The sequence below is a fragment of the Oncorhynchus keta genome, chromosome 19, assembly GCF_023373465.1.
Source record: "Oncorhynchus keta strain PuntledgeMale-10-30-2019 chromosome 19, Oket_V2, whole genome shotgun sequence".
Classification (NCBI taxonomy): domain Eukaryota; kingdom Metazoa; phylum Chordata; class Actinopteri; order Salmoniformes; family Salmonidae; genus Oncorhynchus; species Oncorhynchus keta.
Genome location: NC_068439.1, coordinates 7903560 through 7921375, shown reverse-complemented (window position 1 = coordinate 7921375; position 17816 = coordinate 7903560). Strand labels below are relative to the sequence as shown.

Here is a 17816-nt window from a genome sequence, read left to right as displayed (position 1 = left end):
TCCTTCAGCTCCACTCAACCCCTCCCATCTATCTCTGAACACCATCCAGTCCTTCAGCTCCACTATCCCATCTATCTCTGAACACCATCCAGTCCTTCAGCTCCTCAACCCCTCCCATCTATCTCTGAACACCATCCAGTCCTTCAGCTCCACTCAACCCCTCCCATCCCATCTAGCTCCACTCAACCCCTCCCATCTACACCATCCAGTCCTTCAGCTCCACTCAACCCCTCCCATCTATCTCTGAACACCATCCAGTCCTTCAGCTCCACTCAACCCTCCCATCTATCTCTCCCATCTATCTCTCAACACCATCCAGTCCTTCAACACCATCCAGTCCTTCAGCTCCACTCAACCCTCCCATCTATCTCTGAACACCATCCCCTTCATCTATCCCATCTATCTCTGAACACCATCCAGTCCTTCAGCTCCACTCAACCCCTCCCATCTATCTCTGAACACCATCCAGTCCTTCAGCTCCACTCAAACCCTCCCATCTATTTCTGAACACCATCCAGTCCTTCAGCTCCACTCAACCCCTCCCATCTATCTCTGAACACCATCCAGTTTTGATTCCTATTTGCCGTATATTTATAAACTGTGCTGTGATGTTTCACAAAAGTTCTGAACTGTTCTATATTCAAACTTTCTACATATTGTAAATTAAAGATAAATATTTTTGCTAAGAGTATTATACTATTATTTCAATTGACTATAACTTTTCAAATCACCCAGCAAGGCTATTTGCAGAGCTAGCTCCAGGTAAATATTGCAATTCTACAGCCATCCCTGTACCCGAGACTAAAAACAAGCTTCATATGGACAGTACAAAAACAAATGATCTCATAATCTAATCTTCGCATAAAAATCTTCAGAGCTGGGATGGTTGTATCCCCCATATAAATAACATTCCATTGGTTACAAGAATTTTGTATAATAATTCAAATTGGAAAAACTCTTTAAGTTTTTGAATCCAGCATTTGTGTATCAGTTCATAAACCATGTGCCATGGAATTCGCGCATTGAAAATTTCTTCCCAACAATTTTGCAAATCCATATGTGCAATATGGATTTGCAAAATTGTTGGGAAGAAATGTTCAATGCGCAAATTCCATGGCACATGGTTTATGAACTGATACTGTCAATGTTTTTGGTCCTTAATTGAAATTGAAATGTTTATTTATTGCAATTATCCAATTAGCCAATTTTATTCTTTAATGCCGAAAGTAAAGTCCCTTACCTTTTCCCATCCTTCCACTTTCCTCTTCCATTTTTGCCGCAATGCTGCAATAAATTGGTACCAATTTTGAGTGGAGCAGACATTTCCATCTTTTATTGTTGTGTTGAGAACTAACTCCACCTGTCCTATTTCTTTTTATTTAAATTGTTTTAAATATTTAATCAATTTGTATATTTGAGTTTATATTAGTTTGTGTTGGATTAAACTGACATGTCAATCAAAGCCGATTAGTAAGAATGTCTCATACTTCTATGGCTTGTTTGAAAAATAGCAATATTTTGGAGATTATTTTTATTTTCAAATAACCGAAAGTGAGAGGTTGTAATCTGAATAAAGGGGAAAAAAAGGCCATTCTTTAACATGGGGTGAGACATTCCTACTAATCGGCTTTTCAAGACGATTTATGTCATAACTGTAACTAGACCACTGGATGGTTTTTGTTTCAGTCTTGTTTACAGGTCCTTTTACTGTCACAACCTGTGTGAAACCAGACAATGTAATACAAGGAGTCAAGCCTGAGGTCAACAAAACAACAGTATTGAGTGTCTGACTTGGCTTTAGCCAGACAAAAGTGATCTAGACAGACAGGTTACAATAGACTGTAGCTTCCATCAATGTAATTGCCTGCATCACTTCCAATACCCCATATATTTTTTGCAAATATATATATACACACACACATACATGTATAATATGTGTTTATATATATATATACACACACATAATATTATTATATCATATATATATATATACATACATATAATATATATATTATATATACACATATATATACATATAATATATATATATATTCATATTATATATATATATATATATACATATTATATATATGTATATATACATATTATGTATATATTTATATATACATTTATATATACATATAATATATATATATATACACACACACAGCTGACGTGCATACCTGTATAACGTAGGTAGATGAGGTACATACCTATATAACGTAGGTAGATGAGGTACATACCTATATAACGTAGGTAGATGAGGTACATACCTATATAACGTAGGTAGATGAGGTACATACCTATATAACGTAGGTAGATGAGGTACATACCTATATAACGTAGGTAGATGACGTGCATACCTATATAATGTACATGACTTAATGACCCAGTGGCAAACTTTGCTCTAGACGTGCAACACAGCATTCCTAACTTAGCCCACAATGTCTGCTGTGTGGATCGAGCAGTCAACAAGTTGAGTAGTCATTTAAAAGAGTAAGAACATTTCAGCGAGACAACTCAAAAGGTGATCCATTTACCCCAAGATAATGGAATTCATTGTCCTTTGATAATCAACTGTTCTCTGTCGTGGGTGATGTTGGCGATCGCGACATGGTCGACCAGCGGTACATGCTAGGTGCTCTATTTTTTCAGATGTTGCCCTACCACAGTTACACATGTCACGACGGGGCCCTTTCAAGGTGTAGATCGTGGCTTCCCTCCCCCTCTCTCTCTCACTCTCTCTCAATATCTGAATGGTCTGTTAAGGAACAGTTATTGTCACGCCCTGGTCGAAGTATTTTGTGTTTTTCTTCATGTATTTGGTCAGGCCAGGGTGTGACATGGGTTTTTGTATGTGGTGTGTAGCTTTGTGGGATTGTAGCTTAGTGGGGTGTTCTAGGAAAGTCTATGGCTGTCTGAAGTGGTTCTCAATCAGAGGCAGGTGTTTATCGTTGTCTCTGATTGGGAACCATATTTAGGCAGCCATATTCTTTGGTTGTATTGTGGGTGATTGTCCTGAGTGTCTTGATGTCCTTAGTCTGTGTTAGTTTGCACCAGTTAAGGCTGTTTCGGTTTTCACTACGTTTATTGTTTTGTAGAGTTTGTGTTTTGGATTCGTGTTACGTTGTGTGATTAAACATGGATCGCAATATACACGCTGCAGTTTGGTCCGACTCTCCTTCATCACATGAAAACCGTGACAGTTATGTTGAGTGTGTTTAATGTCGTGACCTCATAAAGGACTAGATCTCTGAACGTGTACATTTCACAATTATGGGGTTTGCATCTAATTATTGTATAAAATGAATGAGTAAACATGAAACTATTTGTGAACTGACGTAACATAATGTTAAACTTTAATTTGAAGAGAATTGTATTCCCTGTAAACTAGTCAGTGGCCACGTCCCCGTAAGCACAGACAACTCTCAGATGTTTGAAATGAGACTGAGTGTCATGTATTGTCATGTTATGTCTTGTTCCTGTTCTTTCTCTTCTCTTCGTTTCCCCCTGCTGGTCGTTTTAGGTTACCTTCTCTCCCTCTATCTCTCTCTTTCTCTATGGTCCCTTTCCTTCTCCCAGCTGTCCCTCATTCTCCTCTAACGACCTTGTTTACTCTCTCACACCTGTTCCCTCTTTTCCCTCTGATTAGGTCTCTATTTCTCTCTCTGTTTCTGCTCCTGTCTTTGTCGGATTCTCGTTTGCTTCGCCCTTGTTCTGTCCTGTCGTAATCTGCCTCTGCATTAGATGCTGCGTTTGATCAGCTGCCTCTGTCCTCTACGGCCCGCGCCTACCCGGAGGGACCTGCAGTCAGTTGCCGCTAGCCCTGCTATTCTCCTCTACTGCTAGAAGGGGACTAGTCAACCGATACATCTGAAGAGGATTTATGTTTTCCCTGTGTTTGAACATTAAAAGACTCTGTTTCTGTTAAACCGCTTTTGGGTCCTCACTCACCTGCATAACACTGAGGTGAGGTAAAGAATACATAATTAATTAGAAGACTAATTGATCAGATATTAAAATATCTGAAGAGTTATATTCAGACAATTATAACTTTGTAATCTGAAGATTTTCCGTGGTGCCCCGACTTCCTAGTTAATAAAATGCACATGATTAGTTTAATCACGTAATAATAATTACAGAGAATTGATTTGATAAAATAACAGTCTTCACATTTAATGATAGCCAGAGACACGACACACAGTAATAGCATCACTGCTATTAGTTTCACGACATACTATGGGATGCCGTTTGGGTCAAAAAATAACACTATTTGACAATAACACAATTTGACGTGTTAAATAAGCTTTCAATTTGAAACGTCAAATTACACAGTTCTATTATAGAATGTTGTGTGTTCTGAATTTGCAAGCCAAGCGCCACCGCTACTATCAGTAGCACTGTCAAAGCTGTACAAAAAAAAGTCTGCAAACAAGCAATCACCGGCCACGAACGATGTGTTTACAATACCGCGTGGAAACAACGACCAGTAGAAACTGCAGTCATTTTCATTATTCTTAGCAATGTTTTAGGAGTCCTTGTGAGTAAGTATTAGCTAGGTTACTACTTGTTGTTGTTCTCCTATTGAAATTGAACTTCAGTTCATGAAAATAAATAGCTAGCCAGCTACTTAACCCTGTTGACCAAAGCTAACATTATAAGCAGCCAGCTACTAAACTCTGTTGCCCAAAGCTAACATTATAAGCAGCCAGCTACTTAAACCTGTTGACCAAAGCTAACATTATAAGCAGCCAGCTACTAAACTCTGTTGCCCAAAGCTAACATTATAAGCAGCCAGCTACTTAAACCTGTTGACCAAAGCTAACATTATAAGCAGCCAGCTACTTAAACCTGTTGACCAAAGCTAACATTATAAGCAGCCAGCTACTAAACTCTGTTGCCCAAAGCTAACATTATAAGCAGCCAGCTACTTAACCCTGTTGCCCAAAGCTAACGTTATAAGCAGCCAGCTACTTAACCCTGTTGCCCAAAGCTAACGTTATAAGCAGCCAGCTACTTAACCCTGTTGCCCAAAGCTAACATTATAAGCAGCCAGCTACCTAACCCTGTTGACCAACGCTATAAGCAGCCAGCTACTTAACCCTGTTGACCAAAGCTAACGTTATAAGCAGCCAGCTACTTAACCCTGTTGACCAACGCTATAAGCAGCCAGCTACTTAACCCTGTTGCCCAAAGCTAACGTTATAAGCAGCCAGCTACTTAACCCTGTTGCCCAAAGCTAACGTTATAAGCAGCCAGCTACTTAACCCTGTTGCCCAAAGCTAACGTTATAAGCAGCCAGCTACTTAACCCTGTTGCCCAAAGCTAACATTATAAGCAGCCAGCTACTTAACCCTGTTGCCCAAAGCTAACGTTATAAGCAGCCAGCTACTTAACCCTGTTGACCAAAGCTAACGTTATAAGCAGCCAGCTACTTAACCCTGTTGCCCAAAGCTAACATTATAAGCAGCCAGCTACTTAACATAAAATAAATAGCTAGCCAGTGTCGTGGCAGAATCAGAATTCTTTAGGTAACATTTATAAATAAGATGTTTTATTCATTTTATTGCATGCTTATGTGAGATATTTGTCATTAGAATGTCTTCTTTTGGATAATACTGTTTGCAGTTATCCCTTTCCTGCTAGGGCTAAGTTACATTGGGCCCCAGAGAGGGGAAAGGTTAGTCTTATCTGTGAATGTGTCTGTAAACTATTCCTTAATCATGTGAAGGGATGGTGTGATAAATGGGGAACCAGATAGGTGGCTCCACAATGTCTGTGTGCCAGTCACTGTCTCTCTGTGATCTTGTCCAGGAGGGGGTGTATTTGATATATGCCATTGGAAGAGGTAGTGTTTTTGGTTCTGAGTGGTACCAAGAGCAAGATAAGAACATAGTTTAGGAGACCAAAGCTGAACGATAATTCATAGCCAATGCTGTCTGGCTATGTGTGTCTTTGCTATAAAGGATCTCAGTTCCAATGGGTAAGCACTCTCAGAGAATTCATTCATAGACACTGAATTGATCTGAGAGTCACAGGGTTGTGATGGAGCTCATAATTAAAGAGGGACTTTGTGATAACTCTGTCTTGTGCGTGGTTTGCTCTCTTGTGATTTGGTAATACAGGAAATTTCCACTAGACCAGCTACTTAACCCTGTTGCCCAAAGCTAACATTATAAGCAGCCAGCTAGCTTCATCTGGCTAGTGAGGGTCAACCGGACATGGTCATGTGTTGTGAAGCTAGCCACAATAAGGATTAGGCACAATAGTGGAATTTGCTGTTTGCCTTCAAAATAAAAGTACCTCTTTGAACGTGATGCAGAAGGTTAACATTTGTGGAATCTTGCCATATTTAGACTAGATACTGTTAAACAAGGTTGGAATGTGAATCAATGAAATGGGGTATCAATCTACTTGGTGACACCCACAGAACACAACTGTGAAGCGTTTACGCAAATATTAGCATTGTAGCTCTTATCACGAGACTGTGACTGAGTGAAATCACCTCCCCAGTCAGCCTATTGTGTGTATTGACATTCATGTTGCACTGTAAAGCTTTACATAAGGATTGGGGATCAATGAAATGGAGTATCAGTCTACTCAATACCCAAGATATTTTTTCCTCAGAGTTAACAAGATGGTGTTGATAGAGATGGCAGTTTCGCTTCTCGTCCTTAGGAAACTGTGCAGTATTTAGTTTTTTTTAATGTATTATTTCTTACATCGTCAGACCAAAAAACCTTAAGTGTTGTTACATACAGCCGGGAAGAACTATTGGATATCAGAGAGACGACAACTTACCAGCACTACGACCAGGAATACGGCTTTTCCAAAGCGGATCCTTTGTCTGCCTCTCCCAGGGCATTTGAACTGATTCCAGAAGCCCACCCAAAACAACGCCGCCGGAGGAGAGGGAGCCTGAGCGGTCTTCTAGTGACGCTTTGGAAGCATGCACACCACCAACCGCTTCCGAGTATATTACTCGCTAATGTCCAGTTCCTAGTTAACAAAGTCAACGAATTCAGGGCAAGAGTTGCTTTCCGAAGAGATATCCGGGATTGTAACATACTCTGTTTCACGGAAACATGGCTAGCTGGGGACATGCTGTTGGAGTCGGTACAGCCCACGGGATTTTCAGTGCATCACGCCGACAGGAATAAACATCTCTCTGGTAAGACGAAGGGCAGGGGTGTATTTTTCATGATTAATGACTCATGGTGTAATCGTAACAACATACAGGAACTCAAGACCTTTTGTTCACCCTGACCTAGAATTCCTCACAATCAAATGCCGAACGTATTATCTCCCAAAATAACTCTCCTCGGTTATCGTCACAGCCGTGTATATCCCCCTTCAAGCTGATACAAAGATAGCCCTCAAGGAACTTCACTGGACTTTTTGCAAACTGGAAAGCATATATCCTGATGCTGCATTTATTATAGCTGGGGATTTTAACAAAGCTAATTTGAGAACAAGGCTACCTAAATTCTATTCACTCGTGTACTGCATATGGAATGCAGTACACGAGCGAGTAACACGCTCGACCATTGAAACTCTAACTTCCGCAATGCATACAAGGCCCTCCCCCGCCCTCCTTTTGGCAAATCTGACCATGACTCCATCTTGTTGCTCCCTTCCTGTAGGCAGAACCTAAAACAGGAAGCGCACGTCCTTAGGTCTATCCAACGCTGGTTTGACCAATCGGATTCTATGCTTCAAGATTGTTTCGATCATGTGGACTGACATATACGCTGACCCGTTGAGGACATTTGTAAGGAAATGCATTGGAGATTGTTGTGCCCGCTGTTACTATTAAAACCTTCCCTAACCAGAAACCGTGGATGGATAGCAGCATTCGCTCTAAACTGAAAGCACGTTCCATCGCATTTAATCATGGTAAAGCGACTGGGAATATGGCCAAATACAAACAGTGTAGTTATTCCCTCCGTAAGGCAATCCAACAGGCAAATCGTCAGTATAGAGACAAAGTGGACTTGATATTCAACTGCTCAAACACGAGACGTATGTGGCAAGATCTACAGACAATCACGGATTACAAACAGAAAACCAGCCCCTTCGTGGACATCAACGTCTTGGTTCCAGACAAACTAAACACCTTCTTTGAGGATAATACAGTGCCACCGATACGGCCCACTACTAAAGACTGTGGGCTCTCCTTCTCCGTGGCCGATGTGAGTAAAATATTTAAAAGTGTTAACCTTCGTAAGGCTGCCGACCCAGACGGCATCCCGACCCTGACGTCCTCAGGGTCGGGATTACCACTAAAACAATCCCTATCCCAGTTTGGGATAGGGATTGATTGAATATGTCCGTAAACACCTGAACTAAATGACTATCGCCCGCCCCGTAGCACTCACTTCTGTCATCATAAAGTGCTTTGAGAGACTAGTCAAGGACCATATCACCTACACCCTACCTGTCACCCTAGACCCACTTCAATTTGCTTACCGCCCCAATAGGTCCACAGACGATGCAATCGCCATCACACTGCCCTATCCCATCTGGACAAGAGGAATACCTATGTAAGAATGCTGTTCATTGACTACAGCTTGGCATTCAACACCATAGTACCCTCCAGACTCATCATTAAGCTTGAGACCCTGGGTCTCGACCCTGCCCTGTGCAATTGGGTCATGGACTTCAAGACGGGTCGCCGCCCAGGTGGTGAAGGTAGGAAACTATCTATTAAATTATGGCATAATTCTACTATTTGTATTCATTTGCATCACTGTCAATGGCATACTTTTATTTTGAGGGCTAGCTGCAAAGCCCACTATTGTGGCTAATCGTTATTGTGGCTAGCTTCACATAGATGGGTCCGACCATCATTAATCAAATAAGAACTGTCGTATAAATTATTATTAATAATTATTTTAGTTGATGACACCTAGCTTTATAGTTAGCTAGCTAACGATATCTACTGAAACAGATGTTTTTGGGAAAGAACATTATTTGCATCCATGCGCTAGCTTTAAAAAAAAAATGACCAGCACTGTAGGTGCGAGAGACAACTTTACCAGCATCATAGCATACAGCATCATAGCATACAGCATCATAGCATACAGCATCATAGCATCATAGCATACAGCATCATAGCATCATAGCATACGTATCGATGAATCGTTGTGACATATGAAATACGAGTGATAATCAATGTATTAAAACTATTAAAACAATTATTATGTGACGTGCAGTCATATTCAGGTCCTGATTGGTCAACAAGCTTCATTGACACGTCAAATAGTATATCTTTTGACACGCAAAGACCCAAACGGCGTTCCATAGCAACGACCCAAACGGCGTTCCATAGCAACGACCCCAAACGGCGTTCCATAGCAACGACCCCAAATGGCGTTCCATAGCAACGACCCCAAATGGCGTTCCATAGCAACAACCCAAACGGCGTTCCATAGCAACAACCCAAACGGCGTTTCATAGCAACGACCCAAACTGCGTTCCATAGCAACGATCCAAATGGCGTTCCATAGCAACGATCCAAACGGCGTTCCATAGCAACGATCCAAACGGCGTTCCATAGCAACGATCCAAACGGCGTTCCATAGCAACGATCCAAACGGCGTTCCATAGCAACGATCCAAATGGCGTTCCATAGCAACAACCCAAACGGCGTTTCATAGCAAAGACCCAAACTGCGTTCCATAGCAACGATCCAAATGGCGTTCCATAGAAATTCTGGTTGAGAATGAAACGACTGAACAAATGAACAAAACATCACAGTAAGTAAGTGAAAGAAATAGGTTTTGATGTTTTAGTGGTAATGGGGACATAAGTAAAGGCCTAACAAAATAACTGTTTAGTCAGTGTGGTGGGTGTAACCTTTATTTAAATAGGCAAGTCAGTTAAGAACAAATTCTTATTTACAAGGACGGCCTACCCCGGCCAAACCCGGACGACACTGGGCCAATTGTGCGCCGCACTATGGGACTCCCAGTCACAACCAGATGTGATACATTCTGGAACTATTTAACTATTTTATTTTTACTAGAATGCTTAAAAGGTAGCTAAAATGTAAAATGTGTTTATCGGTATTGTTTTTTTTTTTTTGGGGGGGGACAAGGAAAATATTGGATATCGGTATCGACCAAAAACATCATATCGGAACATCCCTGGTTAACACATTTAGTATATTAAAAAAGGTTTAGTATACCTCCACTGTACCGCCATCCAATCATCTGAGTATATTATAAAAGGTTTAGTATACCTCCACTGTACCGCCATCCAATCATCTGAGTATATTATAAAAGGTTTAGTATACCTCCACTGTACCACCATCTAGTCCTCTGAGTATATTAAAAGGTTTAGTATACCTCCACTGTACCACCATCCAGTCCTCTGAGTATATTAAAAAAGGTTTAGTATACCTCCACTGTACCACCATCTAGTCCTCTGAGTATATTAAAAGGTTTAGTATACCTCCACTGTACAGCCATCCAGTCCTCTGAGTATATTAAAAAAGGTTTAGTATACCTCCACTGTACCACCATCTAGTCCTCTGAGTATATTAAAAGGTTTAGTATACCTCCACTGTACCACCATCTAGTCCTCTGAGTATATTAAAAGGTTTAGTATACCTCCACTGTACCACCATCTAGTCCTCTGAGTATATTAAAAGGTTTAGTATACCTCCACTGTACCACCATCTAGTCCTCTGAGTATATTAAAAGGTTTAGTATACCTCCACTGTACCACCATCTAGTCCTCTGAGTATATTAAAAGGTTTAGTATACCTCCACTGTACCACCATCTAGTCCTCTGAGTATATTAAAAAGGTTTAGTATACCTCCACTGTACCGCCATCCAGTCCTCTGAGTATATTAAAAGGTTTAGTATACCTCCACTGTACAGCCATCCAGTCCTCTGAGTATATTAAAAAAGGTTTAGTATACCTCCACTGTACCACCATCTAGTCCTCTGAGTATATTAAAAGGTTTAGTATACCTCCACTGTACAGCCATCCAGTCCTCTGAGTATATTAAAAAAGGTTTAGTATACCTCCACTGTACCGCCATCCAGCCCTCTGAGTATATTAAAAGGTTTAGTATACCTCCACTGTACAGCCATCCAGTCCTCTGAGTATATTAAAAAAGGTTTAGTATACCTCCACTGTACCGCCATCCAGTCCTCTGAGTATATTAAAAGGTTTAGTATACCTCCACTGTACAGCCATCCAGTCCTCTGAGTATATTAAAAAAGGTTTAGTATACCTCCACTGTACAGCCATCCAGTCCTCTGAGTATATTAAAAAAGGTTTAGTATACCTCCACTGTACCACCATCCAGTCTTCTGAGTATATTATAAAAGGTTTAGTATACCTCCACTGTACAGCCATCTAGTCCTCTGAGTATATTAAAAGGTTTAGTATACCTCCACTGTACCACCATCTAGTCCTCTGAGTATATTATAAAAGGTTTAGTATACCTCCACTGTACAGCCATCCAGTCCTCTGAGTATATTAAAAAAGGTTTAGTATACCTCCACTGTACCACCATCCAGTCCTCTGAGTATATTAAAAAAGGTTTAGTATACCTCCACTGTACCGCCATCCAGCCCTGGAGATTTCCCGGACTTAAAGGCTTTAATTGCATCCAGAAGTTCGTCCTATGCAAGTTGGCTTTCACATGGGTCTTTCTATACTGCTGTTGATTTAACACAGTTCTCTTTGGTTAAAACTTGTTAGGGACGTGCTCCCGCTGCTCCCGCTGTGGGGATCAAATCAGCGGAAATTTCAAGTGTGCCACGTATAGTTTTTGATAAAACTCAAACCTTCATTAAAATACACATAGAAGGTACTGAATTAAAGCTACACTCGTTGTGAATCTAGCTACCGAGTCAGATTTGTAAAATGCTTTTCGGCGAAAGCATGAGAAGCTATTACCTGATAGCATGCACCACAAAGTACTGGAACTTCATCTAAAACGACAGATTTTGCGGTAGCCGGCGCTACCCAAAACGCAGAAATAAAATATAAAACATTCATTACCTTTGACAAGCATCTTTCTTGGCACTCCTAGATGTTCCATAAACACCTTTTTGGTTCTTTTTTCCGATTAAATCGGTCCATATATAGCCTAGATATCGATCTATGAAGACTGTGTGATCAACGAAAAAAATAGCGTTTTATAACGTAACGTCATTTTTTTAAATTAAAAAAGTCCACGATAAACTTTCACAAAACACTTCGAAATACTTTTGTAATGCAACTTTAGGTATTAGTAAACGTTAATAAGCGATCAAATTGATCACGAGGCGATGTATATTCTATAGCTGTACGTCTGGAAATAATGTCCGGGTAAATCTCAACCAAAATATCCGGTCGGAGACCTGAAGAAATGGGCTGTCTCTTCTTCGTTTGACCAAGAAACAAAGCCTAGGCAAATGACAAGACTGTTGACATCGTGTGGAAGCTGTAGGTATTGCAACCTCGGCCCCATTTAATGTGGGTCACTTTTAACAATTGGTTGAAGTGGCGCATGGATATATTTTTCCATTTTCAGTGATCAGATTTTCCTGCACTTTTCGATGAAACGCACGTTCTGTTATAGTCACAGCCGTGATTTAACCAGTTTTAGAAACGTCTGAGTGTTTTCTATCCACACATACTAATCATATGCATATACTATATTCCTGGCATGAGTAGCAGGGCGCTGAAATGTTGCGTGATTTTTAACAAAAAGCTGCGAAAATTCGCAGCCTCCCTAAGTTAAGAGGAGATGGAGGAGACTGAAACAAAAACATTTCCTTAAAGTACTTTTGCTTCCTCTTTTCAAAATACAATTTTGTGAATAACGGGTGACTCCGTCCTTTGTAAAAAAAAAAAAGGTTCAGGAAATTATTTTTGGTAGCATTTCTATGTTGAAGAATAAAAAATGATTGAATGCATTTTTCTGGATTTTTTTTTAACATGCTGGCCTTCTACATTTACATTTAAGTCATTTAGCAGACGCTCTTATCCAGAGCGACTTATCCAGTGTCTGTGTTCTTTTGCCCATCATAATCTTTTCTTTTTCTTGGCCAGTCTGAGATGTGGCTTTTTCTTTGCAACTCTGCCTAGAAGGTCAGCATCCATCTACAATTTGGCCTTCACATGAGTCTGTCTGTACGGCTGTTATTTTTCCCCATATTCCATCCAGATTGCTTCATTTTTTAATAATATTTTACACTTCAAAGTTTTTATTGCCATCTATCTGTTCTGTTAGACCTTCTATTTCCTTTGTTAGTATGGACTCTTTTATTAGTATGGACTCTTGTGTTAGTATGGACTCTTGTTAGTATGGACTCTTGTTAGTATGGACTCTTGTTAGTATGGACTCTTTTGTTAGTATGGACTCTTTTGTTAGTATGGACTCTTGTTAGTATGGACTCTTGTTAGTATGGACTCTTGTTAGTATGGACTCTTTTGTTAGTATGGACTCTCTTGTTAGTATGGACTCTTTTGTTAGTATGGACTCTTTTGTTAGTATGGACTCTTTTGTTAGTATGGACTCTTTTGTTAGTATGGACTCTTTTGTTAGTATGGACTCTTTTGTTAGTATGGACTCTTTTGTTAGTATGAACTCTCGTTAGTATGGACTCTTGTTAGTATGGACTCTTGTTAGTATGGACTCTTTTGTTAGTATGGACTCTTTTGTTAGTATGGACTCTTTTGTTAGTATGGACTCTCTTGTTAGTATGGACTCTTTTGTTAGTATGGACTCTTTTGTTAGTATGGACTCTTTTGTTAGTATGGACTCTCTTGTTAGTATGGACTCTCTTGTTAGTATGGACTCTTTTGTTAGTATGGACTCTCTTGTTAGTATGGACTCTTTTGTTAGTATGGACTCTTTTGTTAGTATGGACTCTCTTGTTAGTATGGACTCTTGTTAGTATGGACTCTTGTTAGTATGGACTCTTTTGTTAGTATGGACTCTTTTGTTAGTATGGACTCTTTTGTTAGTATGGACTCTTTTGTTAGTATGGACTCTTGTTAGTATGGACTCTTTTGTTAGTATGGACTCTTTTGTTAGTATGGACTCTTTTGTTAGTATGGACTCTCTTGTTAGTATGGACTCTTGTTAGTATGGACTCTTTTGTTAGTATGGACTCTTTTGTTAGTATGGACTCTTTTGTTAGTATGGACTCTTTTGTTAGTATGGACTCTTGTTAGTATGGACTCTTTTGTCACAAGCATTTCGCTACACTCGCATTAACATCTGCTAACCATGTGTATGTGACAAATAAAATTTGATTTTGATTTGATTTAGTATGGACTCTTTTGACCTAAATTGCTTTTGTTGTAGAGATGAGTACAGAACTGCATGGCCTCTAAAGACACATTTAAAAGTGTCCTATACAATAAGGGGATTTGCTGTACCTGTTATTTCCCCCAAAATGCAGTTGTAAATTCCTCTATCCTAGTTAAAACAAGTTATCATCCAATAGGCTTTTGATTAAATATCCAATATCCTCACCCATGTCGGAATTCAGTAAGAGTAATATATATGCCAAATACCTTATGGTCCGACCGCATTCTAACCCCTATCAACACTTTTTAAACTTTTGGTGCCAACAAGAATGACAAAAGAAAGTTGTCAAGACTAAACTCAGCAAAAAAATAAAACATCCCTTTTTCAGAACCCCGTCTTTCAAAGATAATTCTGACTTTCCGCAATAGGCTGAGAGAGGCTGGTCTGATGACTTGTAGGCCTGTTGTAAGTCAGGTCCTCACCAGACATCTCCGGCAATAGCGTCGCACGAACCAACCGTCGCAGGACTGGCAGGCAAAAAGTGCTCATCACTGACAAGTCGCAGTTTTGCCTCACCAGGGGTGATGGTCGGATTCGTGTTTATCGTCGAAGGAATGAGCGTTACACCGTGGCCTGTACTCTGGAGAGGGATCGATTTGGAGGTGGAGGGCCCATCATGGTCTGGGGCAGTGTGTCACAGCATCATTGGACTGAGCTTGTTGTCATTGCAGGCAATCTCAACGCTGTGCGTTACAGGGAAGACGTCCGTCCTCCTCCCTCATGTGGTACCCTTCCTACAGGCTCATCCTGACATGACCCTCCAGCATGACAATACCACCAGCCATACTGCTCATTGCCTTAGGTCTGGGGATGTCAGAATAACAAGGTAACTTTTAATGTCAGCCATACAATGAATGACTACACGGTACCCCCCCCCCCTTGTGGTGAAAATGAGGAATCACAGGCTTGATGCAGCTTCATGAGTTATTACTGGCAGATAGATATACGAGAACTATGTAAACCTACACTGGAATTGCACTGTACTGCATACATAGACACTGTACTTTTTAAAAAATGACTTTACGTGGTCAGACTGATGGAACCAAAACACTAAAAGCTTGTTTATATGTTGTTTTCTTTTAATTTATTTATTTGTTGACAGGTAAAAGCAAACAGAAAAGAAGAGCTTCAAGGGTCCGTCCGTACGGAGAGCCCCTTAAATACAGATCTATACTTAACTAGAATATGAACGCAACACGTGAAGATCTATACTTAACTAGAATATGAACGCAACACGTGAAGTGTTGGTCCCATGTTTGAAGAGCTGAAATAAAATATCCCAGAAATGTTCCAGATGCTCAAAAAAGCTTATTTCTCTCTCAAGTTGTCTGCACAAATTTGTTTACATCCCTGTTAGTGAGCATTTCTCCTTTGCCAAGATAATCGATCCATCTGACAGGTGTGACATATCAAGAAGCTGATTAAACAGCATGATCATTACACAGGTGCACCTTGTGCTGGGGGACAATAAAAGGCCAATCTAAAATGTGTAATTTAACACAGATGTCTCAAGTTTGAGGGAGCGTGGAATTGGCATGCTGACTGCAGGAATGTCCACCAGAGCTGTTGTCAGAGAATTGAACGTTAATTTCTCTACCATAAGCTGCCTCCAACGTTGTTGTAGAGAATTTGGCAGTACGTCCAACCGGCCTCACAACCGCAGACCACATGTAACCATGTCAGCTAAGGACCTCCCACATCCGGCTTCTTCACCTGAGGGATCGTCTGAGAAGGGTGGGTACTCAGGAGTATTTCTGTAAAGCTCTTTTCTGATTGGCTGACCGTCCCAGGCCCACCAGTGGCTGCTCCCCTGCCGAAATCCATAGATTAGGGCCTATTGACAGATGTCCTTCTATAAACTGTATCTCAGTATAAACGTTTACAAATTGTTTGCAAGTTGCGTTTATATTTTTGTTTAGTATAGGATCAGACTACCTTCCATTAAACATTATGGCGAAGGGACACATAATTGACTTGATATCAGTGTCAGTGGGTAACTTGATCTAGGATCATCTTATTCTCCATTTAATCCTGGTCCTATAGCGGGCCTTAGAATGTGTGTAGTAGCGGCAACCCAACCCCCCTCGGACTGGGTCTGTAGTAGGGTAACAGTAACTTTCCTAACATTCCCTGGTTTTACAGAAAAGCCTGGTTGCAGAATTCTCGGAATTACAGCTTATGCTCTCCTAAAGTTTCAGGAATGTTCCCAAACCAGGATTACTCGAAAAACCTGGGGAGTTTGGGGGGGAAAGTTACCGTAGCAACCCTAATCTGTCGTTATTGCACTGCTATAAACAACAGGGTAACACTACTTTACGCTCCTCTTATCATCCGGTCTACATAACGCATAAGAGGTGTCATAACAACTAATGTTATGTATACGACCGCTGACTTTATAACCTCCCTAACCGAAAGGGTCAGGCTACTTGGCTAAAGTTACTGTAGAAATTGCAGGTCAGGCTACTTGGCTAAAGTTACAGTAGATATTGCAGGTCAGGCTACTTGGCTAAAGTTACTGTAGAAGTTGCAGGTCAGGCTACTTGGCTAAAGTTACTGTAGATACTGCCAGTCAGCGACTTAGAAAAAGTTACTGTAGAAGTTGCAGGTCAGGCTACTTGGCTAAAGTTACAGTAGATATTGCAGGTCAGGCTACTTGGCTAAAGTTACAGTAGATATTGCAGGTCAGGCTACTTGGCTAAAGTTACAGTAGATATTGCAGGTCAGGCTACTTGGCTAAAGTTACTGTAGAAATTGCAGGTCAGGCTACTTGGCTAAAGTTACAGTAGATACTGCCAGTCAGCGACTTAGAAAAAGTTACTGTAGAAATTGCAGGTCAGGCTACTTGGCTAAAGTTACAGTAGATATTGCAGGTCAGGCTACTTGGCTAAAGTTACAGTAGATACTGCCAGTCAGCGACTTAGAAAAAGTTACTGTAGAAATTGCAGGTCAGGCTACTTGGCTAAAGTTACAGTAGATATTGCAGGTCAGGCTACTTGGCTAAAGTTACAGTAGATATTGCAGGTCAGGCTACTTGGCTAAAGTTACAGTAGATATTGCAGGTCAGGCTACTTGGCTAAAGTTACAGTAGATATTGCAGGTCAGGCTACTTGGCTAAAGTTACAGTAGATATTGCAGGTCAGGCTACTTGGCTAAAGTTACAGTAGATATTGCAGGTCAGGCTACTTGGCTAAAGTTACAGTAGATATTGCAGGTCAGGCTACTTGGCTAAAGTTACAGTAGATATTGCAGGTCAGGCTACTTGGCTAAAGTTACAGTAGATATTGCAGGTCAGGCTACTTGGCTAAAGTTACAGTAGATATTGCAGGTCAGGCTACTTGGCTAAAGTTACAGTAGATATTGCAGGTCAGGCTACTTGGCTAAAGTTACAGTAGATATTGCAGGTCAGGCTACTTGGCTAAAGTTACAGTAGATATTGCAGTGACTTTGACCCCTTGATGAGGTTGATCGGCGTCGGGTTATCGGGATAACAGC

General features: G+C 40.6%; 1 long non-coding RNA gene across 1 annotated transcript; it reads left to right on the top strand.

The window, feature by feature from the left end:
• Window positions 1-16739: 16739 nt before the first annotated feature.
• LOC127909174 (uncharacterized) lies at window positions 16740-17416 on the top strand. Its single transcript, XR_008070049.1, has 3 exons — window positions 16740-16816; window positions 16930-17043; window positions 17270-17416. It is a non-coding gene; the product is annotated as an uncharacterized LOC127909174 (long non-coding RNA).
• The last annotated feature ends 400 nt before the right edge of the window (window positions 17417-17816 follow it).